Raw genomic sequence first — 20128 nt, forward strand, 5'->3', positions numbered from 1 at the left:
CCAAATAAGGCCAAGGTCATATTCACAGTTTCCAAGTGTACCTATGTTTCATGGGCCACGACTCAACCCACTACCAAAGCCAAGACCTCAAAGTGGCAGCAGTCGCATGCCCGGAAACACCTTTGGTGCCCCACTCCTTTCCCGCTAGTTCCAGAAAACTGGCTGGAAGCTGCAGAGGAGAGCTCCAGGGATCTCCGGGATGGCCCCAGGGCCCCCCTACAGCCGACAGAGCTGGAAACAGACCTGAGAGGTCCCACAGCCACCCTCTCCGGCCTGAGCCTGCTAAAAACTGGCCCCAAGGAACCCAAATCCCCTTCCCTGTGGCAGGCATCCATGAGCCAGCCACTCGTGGGCAGCTTGAGGAAAGGGGCCTGCCTCCTGGATGGGGAGGCCAGACACAGGCCATCACCTCTGCCCCCAAATAAAGACACTCCCCAGACCAAAATGCATCCTATTTCCCCATCCAGGCCCGGGATTCTTCTCCACAAAAGCATCAAAATGAAGCCCTGACCACGTTGGCTAAGGGAAGCCAACGGTACTCCAGGGCTGTTTTTCTGCATGTTGTTTTTATTTTTAAAAGGGGCCGCCCCCACCCACAGCAGCTGTGAGCTGGCAGCTGGCAGAGTTAATTGCTCACTCAAGACTCACTTCCAACTGCAGCACCATCCGGCACGCCAGGATACCACGGGCACCCGGCAACTGGCAAGGACGGCTGGGGGCAGGGGGCAGGTGGCTGCCTGTTCTGGGGCTCCTGGGAACCCACACCCCGGTGGTGGGGGCAGCGGCAGAGGAAAGAGGAGTGCCCAGGAATGCTCCACGCCAGCCAGCTGGATCCCAGGGACCTAACCCGGGAAGGACACATCACGCCGGCCAGCATCACCCAAGCTCTCAGTGTGCCAGGGTCAGTGGGCTTCATGGGGCCTCCACTGTGCCTTACAACCAGCGTGTCCAGTCTTTTGGCTTCACTGGGCCACACTAAAAGAACTGTCTCGGATCACACATAACACTAACACTAACCATAGCTGATGAACTAAAAAAAAAAAAAAAAAAAAAAAATCGAAAAACAATCTGTTTTAAGAAAGTTTACAAATTTGTGTTGGGCTGCATTTAAAACCGTCCTGAGCCGCAGGTTGGACAAGCTTGCCTTACAACAATCCTATGGGGTGCTGTTATACCCATTCCGTTAATACATACTGGGAAACTGAGGCAGAGAGCAGTGAAGTGACTTGCCCAAGGGGACGGGGCTGGGAAGTGGCAATGTCGGTTTTGAACTCAGCAAGTGTGAAACCCGCGTCTACGACACTAACCACTAGACTATACTGTCTCCAAGAATGTCAGGCCCCACTGGAGACATGGTATTGTTCTCTGAGAAACTGCTGTGGCCGTGGGCCTTGACTTTCAGAAATGGCATCTCCAATGGTGTCAGACGTGACTTCCCAAGACTTGAGACCTTCTGGAACAGCCCATGGGACATTCTACCCAGATCACAGTGGGGACAAAATACTTTAAAAGTCACTGCTAAGAAGAGGCTATAAAATGGTGACAGCCAGTTGTGGCCATGAAGAAAACTTGTTCTGGCCCATTCAATGTTTTTCAAAAACTAGGCCATTCCTTATAAAATCCAGATTTCCAGCTTCTCTTGGAAAACCATCAGAATACCCAGCATGCCAGTTAGCCACAATCCCCACTCCTCCCCTTTGACCTGCACTGACTCACTCACTCCTTTCCTCCCTGTGTCTGAGTTTGGGACATCCCCTTATCCCTTCTTTGGCCACCTCCTCTTGCTGTTGCAAACAGTGAAACAAATGTCGAGGACCTCACTCAAACAAGAGAAAGGAGTGTCCCTCCTGGGATGCCAGGTGACTCTCCTTCTCCTTGGCTGGCTGGGCTGGGCTGGTGGCATGAGCCTGTCTGAGAACAAGGCCCGCATAGAAGGAGGCACAGCTGAGGCAAAGCCAGCTCCCAGAGGCATTGTTTGAGCACCTAGATCCAGCCTTGCCTGAACGTGTCCTACCCTGGCCACTCTGAGGACCCATCAACTCCCTGTCATAGCCTAACTCGGCTCGAGTGTGTCTCTGCCACAACTCAGGAGCCCTAACTAACTGCCCCTAACTAATCACCCCCAGGTCTCCCCTTGAATGACTCGTCCCTGGACGCCTGGCCTGATGGAAGACTAATTCAGCTCTTGCCTCACCCAGGTGAATGCCTGAACCTCGTCCTCACAACCCTCACCACCCGCGATAGCACTTGCTTGTTTAACTGACACTCCCCCTCTGGATACTAAACTCGAAGGCACAGGCAATGTCCAACTTCTCCACCATTCTCATCCCAGTGACGTACATGAGTCCGGAACACACCACGTGCCCAATACATGTAAATTAAAACCATGTAAATACATGTAAATTAACTATGGAGCAAAAGAACAAAAGGGAAAGGCAAAAGTCATTAAATTTGACTTCTGCCTTAAATGTGAAAAACAGCCCAGCCCTGGAGGTCTGCAGGACAGTCTCAGATCCAGGAAAGCCCTCCTGGGGCCCCCCTGCTCTGCTCCAGCCATTACAGAGTGGGAAACTGAGGCACAGAACCCCAATCAGCATGCCTGAAACATGGTGGCCGAAGGGCCTTTGCGCCTGCTGTTCCCTCATCCCCCTTCCTTTCACATAGTGGGTGCCTCCTTATTGTCCAGGGCCCAGCTCAGATGCCACCTCCTCAGAAGCTACCCTGGAATTCTTACCTAAAATGAGTCCCCCGAAACTGAAGTCATCCCTACCTCCCCACCCTGTATTATTTCACAGGCAGCATTTTCTTGCCTTGCAAAATCGTGTTTGTTTTTTGGCACTGCCCATCTCCCCATCAGCCTGTGTGATCCATAAGGCAAAGCGCCGCATCTTGTTTGCTGTTTGCCATCCCCTCAACCAGGAGGAGGCCATGGGGACACCAATCTGGCTGCAGGGAGGCAGGAAGCAGATGTCCCACGTCCTGACCATCCCACACTGCCCAGAGCAGCTGCTGCGTGCCTGAGGGCCCTACGTGGCACATGGAGGCTGTCCCACAGCTGGCATGGCCCTGCCAAGAGATCCAGGCTGGCTGCGGCAGTGATCGGCGTACCCACGGGGCAGAGGGAGGGCTGCAGGTGGCACCTGCACCATCCACACGATGAAAAGCAGCTGCCGTGGAGTCAGGCGTTCTGGGTTCACATCCTAGCTCTGCCAACTGGGCGACCTTGGACAAGTCCCCTAACCTCTCTCTGCCCTCAATCCCCTTAACTAGAAAACAGGGCTGATCATAATAGCACCTACCTTCTAAGGCTGCTGCAAAGAGTACATGCGTGTATGTATGGGGTGCACGTTAGAAATTGTAGTTAATGTTAATAATAATAATACTGGCAACTCACACACGGCACTGAGGCAAGAAAAGGATCAGGAAATGTTAGCTTTTATGGTAAATATGGTATTTGCTCTGTGTCAGGTCCTGTTTGAAGCATGTACACACATTAGTCCCTCCAAGATGGGCTTATTATTATTCAATGTGAGTGTTCCAGCTCCTCCAGGCAGCCTCCTTGGATTGCTCCAACCCCCAGGAACACCATGGACACACACAATTCTTCATGTGGGTCTGTCCTCAACTCCTCTCTCCACCCCAGGTGACAGTGAGGGGCAGGGAGAGCCCCAAACCCCACAAGCCTGAAGTCAGCACCAGGGGAATGTGTGAACCCCTACTCCCATCCAAGCCATGGCCCAGAAACGCAGGCCCTGTCCGGCTGCACAAGTACACCCTGTAAAGTAAAGGGTGTTCCCTCCCTGGGCCCCCAGTAGAGGCCCAGACATCCCAAGGTTTCAGGCCCCACTGCCTCGTACAGGACCTGGAGTCTGGAGATATGGAGAGGCACCATGGAGGGAACAGGTGTGGGCTGTGGCTGGGCACCCTGGAGCTGCATGGACAGCGAACGAGGACAAGACTGCCCCCAGCCACCCCCATCCTCTGTCCATGCCCAGCACATGCTCAGGTCCTGAGGAGAAACCACGAGGTGGGGCAGCTGGTCTCCTCTCCTCCGCAGACAGACAGGACGCTAACCAATCAGCCACAGCAAGAACCCCAGCAAAGCCAGCCTGGGGTGCACACAGCTCCCTGCGCTTCTCGGAGAGGACAGGCAGCCCCTTCCACGTCAGGCACATGAGGTGGCCCCCGCTCCCCAAACCAAACAGTAAGAAGCAGCTAGAATCCCAGCTTCACCACCTCCCAGCTGTGTGGTCTCACTCATGCTCCTCCACCTCCCTGAGCCTCAGTTTCTCCAACTGTACAATGGGTCTAAGGACCATTATCTCAGGCAGGACAGAGTCCCCCAAGACCCAGCCAATCAGGGCCGCTGAAAGAGAAAGAGAAGATCTGGAAAGAAGCTATTTTAATTTCAGCAAATGGGCTTGCTTTGTCATTAGTGAAACACGATTTTATTTTACAGTTCAGAATGGCATCTGTTTATGGCAGTCGTGGAAGGGATGATGAGATCTTTTCAGCAGTGAAACCTCAGGAGGCCTCAGGCCATCCTGATTCAGCAAATCCCTGAACAGGCCGCGCTGAAGGGTAGATGACAAACACGGCGCCCCACACAGACGCGGCCACAGCACACACAGCACGCCCTGTAGGGCGAGATGGGAAGGACGCAGACGGGGGCAGACGACTTGAGTGCAAAGTTCACTGGCTGTGTGACCTCGGGCAAGATGCGGAACCTCTCTGTGCCTCAGTTTCCTCATATGTAAAGAGGGGATGATGATAATCCCTACTTTACAAGAGCTTTTAGGTGATGAAATAATTTTTTATTTTTTTATTTTTATTTTTTGAGGTGGAGTCTTGCTCTGTTGCCCAGGCTGGAGTGCAGTGGCACGATCTCAGCTCACTGCAGTCTCTGCCTCCTGGGTTCAAACAATTCTCCTGCCTCAGCCTCTCCAGTAGTTGGGATTACAGGCGCCCGCCACCACGCCCGGCTAATTCTTCTGTTTTTATTAGAGACGGGGTTTCACCATGTTGGCCAGGCTGGTCTCGAACTCCTGACCTCAGATGATCCGCCTGCCTCGGCCTTCCAAAGTGCTGGGATTACATTACAGACATGAGCCACTGTGCCCAGTCAATTAAATAAATTATAACATGTGAAGTGTGACACAAGGACGATCACAAACCCTGTTAGGACTGCTGCTGTCACTGCCATGGGGTGCTCCCACTTCGAAGCTCCAGTAGGTTTACAAACCCAACTGCAGCATAAAGACGGGTCCACCTGGATCCCTGGGACTTTGCACTGAGGTCATCTGCCCCCGTCCGTGTCCTTCCCATCTCGCCCTCCAGGGTGTGCTGCGTGTGCTGTGGCCCCATCTGTGCGGGGCACCATGTTTGTCATCTACCCTTCAGCGCAGCCTGTTCAGGGATTTGCTGAATCAGGATGGCCCGAGGCCTCCTGAGGTTTCACTGCCGAAAAGACCTCGTCATCCCTTCCACGACTGCCATAAACAGGCAGACTGGGTAAATAACCCTCCAGGGACCCCCCACCACCACCTCCACCACCAAGGCTCTCTGGAAGCCCCTACAGCAGCGCCTCCCCGCCTCCTCCCTCCAGCTGGGGTGGGGATGACTATGAGACGGAAGGAGACACATGTCAGAGCCGAAGATTAAAAACAAGTACAATGATCAGGCAGGCATCCATCCACAATGATGAATCTGATGTAATTAGGCACCCCGCTAACTTCATTACTTATTTATTTACGGGATTGCTTATTTAATTTACAGGCCTCCTTCCCCGAAAAGTCATCTTAGCTGACACCCCTCAGGCAAGGAAAAAGGAGAAGGAGGCCCCCTCTTTCATCCCAGCCCATTCCTGGGCTTCCATATGTCATGCTCCTCCCTTGCCCCAAAATAGTTCCCCGGAAGGCAGGTGTGGTTTTGCCCAAGACAACAGGATTGAACAAGGAAGACCCTTGGTAGAGCCAACGCCTGACATTCACTCAACAGTGCTCAATGCCAAAGGACAGTGCTTGACCCGGAAGGCACAGCGTCTCCTCCACACCCTCATCTCTCCAGCAGAGGAAACCCTAGGAAAAAGGTGGTCCTGGCCCCAACCAGCCACCAATTCTTGGCATGACCCTCTGGACTGGCAAACACATCACTGCAACAAACGGAGCTGGCACCTCCTAGCCTGAAGGAGGAGAAAGGGCACACAACTCAGAGTCATGAGTTTCATTTCTTATCGGAATGGAAGTCACCTGACCTGTCAGAGCCTCAGTTTCCTCATCTGTAAGAAGAGTGTTAAGAACAACACCTCCGGGCGCGGTGGCTCACGCCTGTAATCCCAACAGTTTGGGAGGCCGAGGCGGGCAGATCACCTGAGGTCGGGAATTCGAGACCAGCCTGGCCAACACAGAGAAACCCCGTCTCTACTAAAAATACAAAATTAGCCAGGCGTGGTGGCGCCTGCCTATAATCCCAGCTTCTAGGGAGGCTGAGGCAGGAGAATTGCTTGAACCCGGGAGGCGGAGGTTGCGGTGAGCCGAGATCGCGCCATTGCACTCCAGCCTGCACAACAAGAGCGAAACTCCGACTCAAAAAAAAAAAAAAAAAAAAAAACACTCACTAATCCTAGCACTTTGGGAGGCCGAGGTAAGTGGATGACCTGAGGTCAGGAGTTCAAGAACAGCCTGGCCAACATGGCGAAACCCCGTCTCTACTAAAAAAAAAGAAAATACAAAAAGTAGCCAGACGTGGTGGCACATGCCTGTAATCCCAGCTACTTGGGAGGCTGAGGCAGGAGAATCGCTTGAACCCGGGAGGCGGAGGTTGCAGTGAGCCAAGATCATGCCATGGCACTCCAGCCTGGGCGACACAGCAAGACTCTGTCTCAAAAAAAAATAAAAAATAAAAAAATAAAGAACAACACTCACAGCTAACTAACCCCAAACAACCCAACTGGTGCAATCCGGCACTGCACTGTGGTCTCAACCACTGCAGCCGGACGAGAAGCAGTCAGTCAGCAGCATAAAGACTAGAAAGGAAAACACAGAGCTAGCATTGGCAGACACGAGATTATCTTCCACCATCCTTTAGACTCCCACCAGCTGGCCAGACACATAAAATCAAAACACAGAACCACAGCTTTACCCAAAAGGCAGCAAAAGCTGAAAAATGTAATCGCATGTGCATTAGGGTCTCCTGGAACGGCTAACATTAAAAGATTGACAGTAGCAAGTGCTGACAAGGATGGGGAGCAACTGGAACTCTCATCCACTGCAGGTGGGCATGCAAAATGGGACAGCCACTTTAGAAAACAGCTGGTGGTTTCTTATAAACTAAAATAACACATTTACCATGTGACCTAGCAACCCAACGCCTAGATATTCACACAAGAAAAAAGAAAACATGTTCACACAAAGACTTACACAAGAATGTTCAGAGCAGCTTTATTCCCAATAGCCAAAAACTGGAAACTTTGATGTCCATCAACTGATGAATGGATAAACTGTAATATATCCACAGAATGAAATACTACTTAGCCATGAGAAAGAATGAATTGATACATGAGCAACATGGGTTATGCAGAGTGAAAGAAGCCAGACACAACAAAGTATATACCTGATGATAATTTTATTATAAAATTCTAGAAGAGTTAAAAGCTTCTATAACAGCAGATCAGTGGGTACCTCTAGTCGGGGGTGGGGGGTGGAGGTGGGTGCTAGGGATTTAGTGCCAAGGGACTGGTGGGGATTTGGAGGGAACAGAAACACTTTATTCTGATTGTGGAGGTGATGCAAATGTTTACATTTGTCAAAACACATGCAATTGAACCCTTAAAATGGGTGCATCATTATAGGTTAATTACATCTCAATGAAGATGATCTTAAGTGGAACAGGGAGAGAGATGCATATATTAACACTACTCACTCCATTCCCAGTGCCCAGGGACTATTTCCTCACTTCTAAATCAGTCTGCTGGTTCCTAAACTGGCCCTCAAGTTTCCCAAAGTCCCCTGATGTATGAGCATTGGAGAGTTTGGGTCTGGGTTGAACCCCAGCTTTGTCCTATGCTAGCTAGGTCATGTAGGGCACTGTGCCCCTTAGGGCAAATCGTTTTGCCTCTCTGCCCCTCAGTCTCCCCCTCTACAAAAGCAAGGTGAGAAATACCACACTCCTCAGAAAACTGCAAAGTAAAATGAACCAAAGTGAACATACCAGCTGCAGGCCCCAGCATACACCAGGGGCTTCATTATTGCTGCTGCCAGGTGATAAATGGTCAAGCCCCAGGCCCACTGTGGACAGAGCTGGCCAGGATTCTTGTAACCCTGACAAACACAACACACTTCCTCACCCCACCAGACAAGGCTCTGGGCTCAAATAGCTGCCCCCAGGCCCCGAGGACTCAGGCCGGGGCATTTAACTGATGCCTGCTGTCCGGACAGGACACGGCTCCTGGGCTCCACCCAACCCGCCTCTCCCAGGGAAGCAGGGACAAAAGGATGGGGCCCTGTGGGGATGGCTGGCCCTGAGGACAACACAGGCACATGAGAGGTCATTTCAGGAGAAGGACATCTGGGAGGCATCCACCAACTCATGCTGAACAAGAGTCCAGCCAGAGCCCACCCGTTTATGAAAGAAAATGATAATAATAATAGAAGGACAGGGAGGGGGCTGCAGGGATGGGGGCTCTGCACCAGCTCCCACAGGCCTGTCCAGGGCTCCTGCTCCCCTCTGAGTGATGGCAGCGCAGGCACCTGGAGCCAACGGCAGGAGCGGCATCCCCCGGGCCCGATTAGCGGGCGGCCGCAGGCAGACACGCTCAACTGTCAGCCTCCTCCTCTCAGCCCGCCATCACAGGCACCATTAATTGCTGTCATTTGAGGGTGGCCTGTGGGGAGAAGGAGGGAGGAGGAGAAGGAGGGGTAGGGAGCAGGAAGGAAGGGGGAGGGGAGGAAGGGATTGCAGGGAGCCCCCGCCCAGGGCTGAGCATCCAGGCTGGGAAGGAGAGAGAGGAGGATGGCAGAGAGGGAAGGGTGGTGGCGCAGACAGGGAAGGGCAGGGGGCCCTCCATTGCTCTCCTCCCCACCCAAGCAGGGCCCAGGGCCCCGTCCAACTGGGGTTAAAGCCGGTCCTCCCAGAGCCCCCGAGAGGCGAGATCCCACTGGGCCAGGGCCCTAAAACCTCCCCCTACACACCTTCGGTGTCCCCGATCACCCGCCCGGGGTACCCCGAGACCCCAGCCCCCACCCACACCTGACCCCTCACCCCAATGTATAGACGATCCCAGACACCCACCTCCCCACCCCACTCCCAGCTGAAGAATCCACTCACAGAGTTTCGAGTCACGGGCAACCCACTTTTGGGGCCAGGGGCTCCCACAGCCCCCTTCTAAGGTCCTAGGTCCGCAGGGAAGAGTGTACCGCTGGGAGCCTGGGGCCAAGCCCTCCCTCTGCTGCTGCACCCTGGGGATGCCACATCACCTCCCTGTACCTCAGTTTCCTCATCTGGAGAATGGGGATAAGGACGGTGCCCACCTCCAGGGTCACTCTGAGATTTAAGGAGGTAATTCCACAAAGTGCTCAGTGCACGCATAGCGAGTGTCGGCCCTGAGGTCTGTCCCCCCTTGTCTCCCCCATCCCCCCTTCTACCATCACGGTTCTTACTCAGAAAAGGCTGCACCCCCCACCCACCCTCTCCAGCATAGAGGGTCCCAGAGGGGCCCCACAGAGCTGCCAAGTGGGCGTGGTGGGGCAGGGCATCCGGGCAGCGTCTGTCCTCTGTCAGGGGAGTGCAGAGCATCTGCCTGCCTCAATGTGCCCCCATGGCCCCACTCCCACTCACCCCTGCTGGCCCCCAGACAGGCCTTGCCTTCGGGCTGAGGAGCCACTTGGGTCCTGCAAGGGGGCTCCTGGGAGCATCAGGTTCCCTCAGCAGGGGAGGAGGAGGCCCCACTCCACCGTCTGTCTGCCTTCCCGGCCTCCCTCAGATGTGATGGATCGCCCCGGCGGAGGAAGCTAAGTGCTTGCAGACAAAAAGCCCTTTTATCGTCCTCGGGTGGGCCACTGGCATGACAAGCAGATAACTCAGCCACAGGAGGAAGGCTCCCCATTAGGCCGGAGACGGAGACGCCGATGGACGGGGGACAGAGAGGCAGAGGAGGAGGAGGCTGGAAACAACAGCCCAGGCCAGGCCGCTTTCCTTCCAACTTCAAAGTCCCATGAGCCTAGGCAGAAAGCCCTGCTGAGTTCATCACTTTGTGGGGGACCGCCACCATCCCACTCCTCCTTCCACCTCCAAATCCCACTCCTCTTTCCCCCCTCCCTCCAAGTCCCACTCCTCCTTCCCCCTCCCTAACCCAAATCCCACTCCTCTTTCCCCCCTCCCTCCAAGTCCCACTCCTCCTTCCCCTCCTCCCTCCAAATCCCACTCCTCCTTCCCCTCCTCCCTCCAAATCCCACTCCTCCTCCCCCCACCTCCAAATCCCACTCCTCCTTCTCCCTCCCTCCAAATCCCAATCCTCCTTCCCCTGCTCCCTCCAAGACAAAACCTGGTTGTGAGGCCCAGGGCTTAGGGCCCAAGGCCCAGCCCCAGGAAGCAGATGACCTGCAGGGCTGATCTTCCCTCCTGCCCAGTGGGGGGCCCCCAAAGGCTCAGGACGAAGTAAAGAGGCCTCCTCCAGGAAAACTCCCCCAAGGTAACTCAGAATCGCGCAACCCGGGAGGCCCATTCCAAGCTGCCTCGGTGCTTTGGCAGGGCTGTTCCCTCAGCCTGGGTCACCCTTCCCCCAGATACCTACATGCTCCCTTCCTCCCCTACTTCAGGTCTTTGCTCAAAGGCCACCTTCTCAGCGAGGCCTACCCTGACCCCCACTTTGAAACTGCAACCCCCAGCCCACCCACACGCTCCCCAGACCCCTTCACCACTTGTTCCTCAGCCTGGTGCTCACCACCAAGAGACCCGCTAAGCGTCGGACTTACTGACTTTTGGTCATGGTCTGTCTCCCCGCAGGGAGGACTGGGTGCTTGGCCGTCTTGTCCACAGGTCTATCCCCAGCACCCACAACAGAGCCTGGCACACAGTAGGTGCTTTAGAAAGAGCCATTCCATAAACGAATAGTCATGTACTGCTTAACCAGGGGGACACGTTCTGAGAAACGCACGGGAGCTGGTGCCGTGGCTGTGGGAGCACGATGGGGGTGGACTTGCACAAACCTAGACCTCAGTGCCGGCGGTACACCCAGGTTGTGTGGTGTCATCCAAGCTCGTCCAACCCCGGCCCAGGATGCCTTTGAATGTGGCCTGACACACATTTGTAAACTTTCTGAAAACATTATGAGACCTTTTTGTGATTTTTTTTTTTTTTTTTAGCTCATCAGCTATCATTAGTGCTAGTGTATTTTCTGGGTGGCCCAAGACAATTCTTCTTCCAATGTGGCCCAGGGAAGCCAAAAGATTGGACAACCCTGGTGTAGCCGACGGTTCCCAGGCTACCACCTGTACGGCGTGTGGCTGGACTGACTCCCACAGGCAGCTAGAACCCAGTGGTACACTAGATATCCAAACACAGAAAAGGAACAGTACAAATGTGGTATTCTCTGGGCTTGGTGGCTCACACCTGTCATCCCAGCACTTTGGGAGGCCGAGGCAGGAGGATCACTTGAGGTCAGGAGTTCGAGACCAGCCTGGCGAACATGGCGAAACCCCATCTCTACTACAAATACAAAAATTAGCCAGGCGTGGTGGCGCACGCCTGTAATCCCAGCTACTAAGGAGGCTGAGGCAGGAGAATAGCTTGAACCTGGAGGCAGAGGTTGTAGTGAGCCGAGATCACACCACTGCACTCCAGCCTGGGCAACCAAGCAAGACTCTGTCTCAAAAAAAAAAAAAAAATGTGGTATAATCTTATGGGACCACTGTCATATATGCGGTCCATCGTTGACCAGAATGTCGTTATGCAGCACATGACTGTATTTGGAACAAGAATGAAATCTCCCGACAACAGCCTGTCATGAGCCAGAACACGCTGTGTGCCCGCCATGTGCCCCAGCCTCCATGCGCAGGAGCCCTGCAATGCCCTCAGCGACCATCTGCCTGGCTGGGAAATGAGCACTCGGGGAGAAACTTGCTGCATTCCCTGGGAAGGGTGAGAAGGTGTTCTTTGCTTCTGGCTCTTTGCTTCCAGCTGAAAGATCTGGGACAGGTGACCAACCTGTGCCTCAGTTTCCCCACTTGTAAAATGAGGCACCACCTATTCTGGAGTGTTGCTGTGAGGGTCACAAAATGGGGTGACCTGTGAAAAGCACGACCTGTGATTATGACTCACCAGGCACCTTCTCGGGCCAGGCACTGCTCTCTATGAGCATTAATCACCGCGGCAAAACCCTATAAGGGGAAACTGTTATTGCCTCCCCGCCCAGTCTACAGATGGAGAAACAGAGATACAGAGAGATAAAGCAACCTGGCCCCGGTGCCCAGCACAGAAGTAGCAGTGATAAGACCAGGACCCAGGCCACCTCTTTGCCTGCTGGGCACGGGGACCACAGTGGTGGTTCAGCCTCAGGGCTTCCTCCAGCACCCAACACCCGAACACCTGGGCCCATCGACAGGCCCCACCCTGGCCAAACCTGCGGGCCCACCGCCAAAGCACAAAAGCAATGTGACCAAGAACCCCGGAGCCCGGGGAAGCCCACCCTCCTGACACTGACACTGTCAGGGACCCTCCCACCTCTCAGGTGTCATCAAAAAATCACTGCACCAACTCAGCCAGGAAACGGCCCATCAGTGGGGGACCCCGCAAACTGCCCTAGTTGCTCCCTGCCCTGGACGGCTCTGATGTGCCAGACCCCACACGCCCCCCGAGGCCCCCACCACACACTCCAGGCCGAACCTGGCTCCGAGTAATTCCAGACCCACTTCCCGTAAGAAGGTCCAGGCAGGATGAACCTTCTGGGGACACCAAGTGAAGACAGACATGAACCTACCAGAAACTGCCTCCAGCGAGGCTGTGTCCTCAAAGACTCAGGGAGACCTGCGGAGAAAACACGGGTTTTGTTAGTTGACATCGCATGTACGCAGTTTGGCATGACGACACCGACATGCAGGAAAAAAGACCGTGTCTGCCGTCAGGGCCCATGTGTCGTAAGCACTGGGCCAAGTATTTCTCCATGAGAACCCTGTGAGGCAGGTACTGCTACCTATTTGACAGAGAGGGAGACTGACGCTCAGACAATCAAATCTCATGCCCAGGTTCTCAGAGCCGGGAAGTGACGGAGCTGTGATTCAATCCCAGATGTGTGGATTTAAAGGCATCCCACACCCTGGCAAGACCACCGAGGGGCCCCGGGCCACACGGCTAGGCTACTGGGAAACTGCCCCATTAACTACCCAGAGGACCCCACAAACAGGCAGATGGGTCGACGGACACCTGAAGGACGGGGTCCGGGGGTGGGGGTGTCTACTATAATCATGCAAGAATTTATTTTTGTTTGTTTGGTATTTTGGAGTGTTTTTGTTTTTGTTTTTGTTTTGGATACAGTCTCGCTCTGTCACTCAGGCTGGGGTGCAATCACGGCTCCCTGCAGCCCCAACCCTAAGGCGATCCTCCCACCTAAGCCTGCTAAGTAGCTGGGACTATGGGCACGTGCCACCATGCCCGGCTAATTTTTGTATTTTTTTGTAGAGACAGGGTCTCACCATGTTGCCCAGGCTGGTTTCAAACTCCTGAGCTCAAGCAATCCTCCTGCCTTGGCCTCCCAAAATGCTGGGATTACAGGTGCGAGCCACTGTGCCCAGCCTCATTTAAGAATTTCTGAGTTACCATACAAAGTCAAAAGTAGTGCAATGATAGCTAGTACCCAGAATACAGAGGGGACACCCACAAATCAATATGAGCCAGTCAGTCCAACAGCAGACAGGCAAAAGACAACATAGACGCTTCACCAAAGAGTATATACACATGGCCAATAAGACACGAAAAGATGCCCAACGTCATCAGTCCTTAAGAGAGGGCAATTAAAACCACGAAAGACCACTGCTCACCCATAGGGATGGCAAACATGAGACAGACAACATCAAGTGCTGGTGAGAACAAGGAGCACCTGGAACCCTCACCCGTTGCCGACGGGATGCAAAATGGAGCAACTACTTTGCAAAAACAGTTTGGCTATTTCTTATAGTTAAACACACGCTTGCCACATGACTCAGTAATTCAACTCCTAGGACTTTATCAGACAGACATGAAAACAGCCACAGAGACTCGCGCACAAATGTTCACTGAAGCTTTATGCACAATCGCAGAACAACTGAAAACAACCCAACGGTCCATCGACAGGTGAACGGATAAACAAACAGTGGTACATCCATGCCATATGACTCTGCAATCAAGAGGAACCAAGTGCAGACACACAGGACCACAGGGAGGAATCTGAGACTCAGGCTGTGTCCAAGAAGCCAGATTCAAGGCTGCAGACTCTATGGTTCCACGATAGGATTCTGGGGAAGACAAAACAACTTTCACATTTGTAAAGAGGCCTGCAGAGGTAGTCAAATACAACAAAAAGAATGTGATTCCCACAAAGTTAGGACGCCAATCACCTCTAGGGAGAAGGCAGCCCATGTCTACAAGGTGACCCCTTTATAATTGTTCGCTAATCTGCACTGAGGGGTTTATACATTCTTTATCGTGTTAACTTCTGCATGAAAAGAACAAGTAAAAAATAGTACAGAGGGCAGAGCACTGGACAGTCAGTCTCAATGGACCTCTGGGAAACCCCTTCTCCACCTCGTGCCAAAGCTGAGGGATCGGGCACTGGTGAGGCCAGGGCTGCCCCCTCCCACAAGGGAGCAGCTGTGTGCAGTGCTCAAGCTCTGAAGCCAGGCTCCCCAGGTTCCAATCTGGCCTCTACCCTCTCCTAGCTGTGCAACTTGGAACAAGCAACTTCACCTCTCTGAGTCTCAGATTCCCCATCTCTAAAATGGAAACGATCATTTTAAAAATGCTGACCCCACAGGAATGTTGTGAGTGTAAAGTGCCCTCAGTGCCAGTGTGTGCCACTCCAGTGTGTGCCACTCCAGTGTGTGCCACTTCGAGTGCTCAGTTCTTGCTGGACATGACTCCTACCCCCACCCAGGGGCTGGCAGCCAAGTTCCGAGAGGCCAGCCCTCTCCAGTGCCTGGCAGGCCCTCAGGCCCCAAGGAGGGAGCCTTTGAAAGGGCAGCTGCGGGCAGCTCACAGGGGGACAAGCCAGCCACTTCTTTCCTGCCCTTTTTTCTTTTTTAAGCGTTTTTTTCACTATGATGCCCCCAGGCTTGGCACTTGGTCCTGCCATCTGCATCAGCTCCAGAGACAGGCCCTGCAGGAAGGCTGGAAACAGGGAGGGCCCGGGCACATCTTCACAGCCGCCCTCCCCAGCTCCCGGAAGCCTCGGTGGCCAGCCACCTGCAGCACGTCCCGTCACAGGCTAGGGCAGAGCCAGGCCTGGCAGGCGCTCTCCCTGGGCACCAAGGAGCTCTCAACCTCCACCTGGGAGAGACAGCTGGGAGATCAGACCCCATCTTCTCCTAACCTGCTCCCAATCCCAGCCAGCTCAGCCTGCAATCCCCAACAGACAGAGTCCCAGGGTGTCCCGGTGGCATGGGGTCAAGGCCAGTGGGGGCTGGCCCCAAGGTCACATTGTCCAGAGGGAAACAGAGAATCTCCCAGCAGTAATGGAGTGACACATAGGTCCAAAGAGGGGTTCCCAATTTAGAAAACTCAGCAGGGACTTCCCAGGACAGGCAACCTGTCACACTGGCCAGAATCCAGGGAGATGACTGAGGGGCCAAGGGGGGTAGCGAGGACTGGGCTGAGGTGGGAAGGAACCCAGGGCCCTGGCTGGAGCAGAGCCAGGGGGAGAGGAAGAGAGAGGAGGGCTGGAGGCAGCAGGGGCGGGTCACGCAGGGTTCTGCAGATGGGTTTTATCTCCAGAGCAGAGAACCTTAGGAGGGTTACGCAAGCTGCAGAGGGGCAAGGTCCCACTCCAAAGTGGAGATGCATCTGGCCGTGAAGCGCGGGTGAGGGCAGAAGCCACAGCCAAGGGAGAGGCCACTGTGCCAGTCCAGGAGAGCGATGTGGCGGGCGGCCAGGCTGGGCGCAGCGAGGTGGGAGAGGGGCCGGCATGGAGAGCATCGTGCATTAGAGTCCGAAAGGCAGGCAAGGGATGGTGAGAATCAAGAGGCCCGCTCCTCCTCTCCGACCCTGGGCAGAGCTAGTAGGGGAGAGAAGGAGAGGGTGACAACATCCACTTCCTGCACAGGACCCTTTCAGGGGCGCAGCTATCCCGTGTCCCTGGCCAGGAAACTGCTGCTCTGAGGGAGGAGTCACCCAAGGCCACGTGGCAAGGAAGGGAGTGAGCCGGGATCCAAACCCAGGACCAAGTGCTTGGGCCATGGGGAGCCAGGGCACCAGGGCACAGGGCTGGCAGCGTGGGGTGGAGGCTGCTCCAGCCCAGGCTGCTCGCGAGCGGCCAGGGCATGTGGGCCACAGTGTGGACCGAGCCCCACGCCTCCCCGACAGAGCCGCCCCCGTCAGGGCTTCCTGGGCCGGGCGTCTCCCAGCTCAGCCCCGCAGCAGCGGGTCTCACTCACTGTGTCACGCTCCCCTGTGCTCACACCCACCACTCACTCGCTCAAGGCCACAGTCGCACTTGCTCACTCTGCTGCACTCACATTCACACTCATTCACACTCGTGCACACCCGGTTCACACTCACCGGCTCGGGGCCACCCACACACATTCCAGCTCAGGCCCAGGCCCACTGGCCGGCTCCGCGGGCCCTCCCCGCACGGCATCCCACCCGCTCCTTCATGCTCACTGTCCCCCAGCAAGCTCCCACGCTCCCCCTCACCCTCCCAGGCAGGCTGGGGGAACCCGGACACCCCCCATTCCTCTGAAACCACCGGCTCAGTCCACCCGCAGCTGGAAGAAGGGCCGGGCCTCCATCCTCGCACCCCTGGGGCTGCCCAGGCTAGTCTCCCGGCAAAGCGGATGCACGGGGAGAGCAAGGACCAGTTCCAAGGCTCCCCTCTGCCAAGCCCACCGTGACCACTCCTGGCCCACAGGCTGAGACTTGCCCCCACCTGCCAGCACCCCCCTTGTCAGCTCCCAAACAAGCCCACCTCCTGGCGTTGGCTTTTACCCTCAACTCTACCAAACGCACCCTCACCCTGCTCTCCACCCTGCTGGAACCAGAACAAGCACCATCTTTTCCTCCTCCAGGAAGCCCGCCTGGCTCACCCCAGCCACAAAGGCCAACCTGACTCGTCCATTCGCCACACCCAGAGATGGGAAGCTACCACCCACGGCCACACAGCTGCAAGAGGCAGAGCCAGCTGACATTCAAACCCAGAGGCAGCTTCGACCTGCCTCGACCAGGACACCATCAACCTTCAGCTGCTCAACAAACAGAGGGGAGAGACCCCCGTTACCTGCCAGGTACAGGGGCATGACTGCGAACACAAAAGCTGAGGGTCTTAGGGGCCAAAGTCACACACACCCACACCCAAACACCCTCCGGTACACCCATAAGTGAGCAAGGTGATTGCAAAGAGTGGCCCCTGGAGTGACGGACATAAACCATGGCGACCCTGCAGTGGTGGGAGGGAGGGCAGGGAGGGCCCCCTGCAGGAGGAGACACTGGAGCCAAGCACAGAGGGCCGAGGAACAGGTGTCCATGAGGAAGGAAAAAAGAGCACTCCAGGCAGAAGGCACAGCCTGTGCAAAGGCCCAGGGGCAAGAACCAGCTCAGAGGGTTAGAGAAGCTGGGGCAGCCAGAGGGCTGGGGAGTGGAGAACTGGAGAGGGTTGGGGAGTAGAGCTGGAGGGGGATGGAGGTGGAGAGCTGGAGGGGGATGGGGAGTGGAGCTGGAGGGGGATGGGAGTGGAGATGGGGGGATGGGGGTGGAGATGGAGGGGGATGGGAGGAGGATATGCAGGGGCATGGGGATTGAAGAGCTGGAGGGGGATAGGGTGGAGAACTGGAGGGGGGTGGGAGGTGGAGAGCTGGAGGGGGGTGGGGAGTGGAGCTGGAGGGGGATGGGGAGTGGAGAGCTGGAGGGGGAGGGGGTGGAGAGTTGGAGGGGGATGGGGAGTAGAGAGCTGGAGGGGGAGGGGGTGGAGAGTTGGAGGGGGATGGGGAGTGGAGAGCTGGAAGGGGATGGGGGCTGTGTTCCTGGCCACAGGAGGGGGGCCACGTGCTCCAGTGGAACACATAACTGAGTAGGAACAGTGTGGGGCAGGGCCAGCGAGGACACCTTTGGGTCAATCCCTGAGGGCTCCATGGAGGCATCGACCTCTTGCCCTCCCAGACCCAGCCTCAGCCTCTTCCTGCATGGAGGGTCAGAACTGTGGGGCTCCAGCCTCAATGCTGGGCAAGGGCTTGGTGTCTGGACTCTGGAGCCTTTCCCACCAGAACCTGCAGCAGCCACAGGAACAGGGCGGGCCATTGCCTCGGGGCTCCTGTGCCTCCAGGACCCATGATTACTCAAGCCCAGGGCTCAGTATAAATCCTCCCTCTCAGCCCAGCCTCCCCTGACCAGTGGCCACACCGGCCACAACAGCCACACCCTTGGCAGGGCCACATGAGGGACATCTTCCAGAAGGGAGAAGGACGGGTGTTGATCGAGCACCCACAGTGCCCACAGAGATGGACGAGGTGGGCGACAGCAGCCCAGGCTCCACTCCAGGCCACCTCTGCCCTGGGCACCGAGGCCAAGACCCTCAGCGCCCGTCCCAGGCCCTAGGAACCTGCCAGGCCAGCATGAGCCAGCCTCGGGGCATGCTCCGCAGAAGCTCTAAACTGGACCCCGCAGACCCACAGATCAGACCCTGGCCCCCAAGGGGCAGGCATGACTCCCCGAAGCCTTCCCTGCAGGCTGGAGTTTGGGGACTTCCAGCACAGCACAACTCAGGTGCCGTGAGACATGGAGGCGGCTCACCGCCCTCCCAGGGCCGGCCGGGGTCCACCGGATACATCTTCCCACACAGGGTGAACAAGGAGCCTCCCCTGTCTCCTGCAGTGGTGTCACCTGGTCCCCGTCCCTGTGGTAGCCAGCAGTCCAGACAGCCAGAGCGGGAGGGAGGCAGGCTCCGCAGCCCTTCCATTGAGAAGCCGCCGGGATATGTTTTCCTTCTCCAGTGACAGCCGAGGCAGCCCGCCCCGCGCCAGCCCTCCTGGAAGCTGCAGAGGCAGCCACCCAGAGTTCACCAAGGTCTCAGTCCCCACTGGACTGCAACAGCCAAGGGCAGGTGGGTGGGCGAAGATGGGGGTCACAGCCTCTCTCCCTCCCATCCCTCCTCCACCAGCTAGGGCATGGGCCACCAGACCAAGGCCAAGGGGGCTGGCAGCATGGATGTGAGTGATCAGGGCCTGCAGTGGGACCAGTAGGGAGGTGGGGATGGGCCGCAGCCCCGTCCAGAGGGGGACTGAGGAGCAACCCCGTGCCCTGCCCAGGAACGCGCCCCAGCCCCAGGGCCACCTGTCTGCTCCCAACAAGGAAGGCTGCGCTGACACCGAGCACAGCGACTGGGGAGGAGCCGCTGCAAAAAACCATGACAACGATCATCACAATAATAACAGCCCTCACTTCCTGCCAAGCCACGTGCATCTCCACTGTCCGGACCCTGTTTCAGGGGTGGGGAAACAGATCCACACGGGGTTACCTGCCCCAGGTCACACAGCCAGCGAGGGGCGGGGAGACGGGACCCCGGGCATCTGACCCTCTGCCCTCGGCCACTCCATTCTCCACCCCGACAGCGCCGTGGATTTAGCAGGGACTAGGCTTCCCAGAAACCTCGCCGCCCCTCTCCTCGCTGCGGGGTGTGGGGCCGCCATCAGAGACAGCAGCCGGCAGGAGCAATTAGAGGCCAGGAAGGAGCCGGGGTATCGACCGCTTTCGGGAGGGAAGGGGGACGCGGGCTCTGTCGGGGTGGCAGCAGCCTGGCTCATGGCCAAGCACGGGCCACGACAGGGCAGGGAGCGCAGCCCAGGCCGGGAGGCCGCGGAGGCCCCACGCGGCAGCACGGAAAGGCCAGCTGTCCGTCCACCTGTCTGTCCAGCCCCCTCACCCTCACGGGCACCGACAGCCCCTCGGGGCCTGAAGC

The 20128-nt window shown here is 56.3% G+C and overlaps 1 protein-coding gene across 47 annotated transcripts in view; it reads right to left on the bottom strand.

Annotated features, from left to right (window-relative positions):
• NCOR2 (nuclear receptor corepressor 2) overlaps positions 1–20128 on the bottom strand; it is a 241692-nt gene that overhangs the window by 198442 nt on the left and 23122 nt on the right. For 46 of the 47 annotated variants that reach the window (XM_057299563.2, XM_057299562.2, XM_034934806.4 and 43 more), the window contains exon 2: positions 12974–13020. The exons of the other annotated variant lie outside the window; for it this stretch is intronic. The gene's annotated coding sequence lies outside the window, so the exon portion shown is untranslated. The remainder of the gene's footprint in view (positions 1–12973; positions 13021–20128) is intronic. 47 annotated transcript variants of the gene reach the window in all.

This window comes from Pan paniscus, chromosome 10, assembly GCF_029289425.2.
Source record: "Pan paniscus chromosome 10, NHGRI_mPanPan1-v2.0_pri, whole genome shotgun sequence".
NCBI classification, from domain to species: domain Eukaryota; kingdom Metazoa; phylum Chordata; class Mammalia; order Primates; family Hominidae; genus Pan; species Pan paniscus.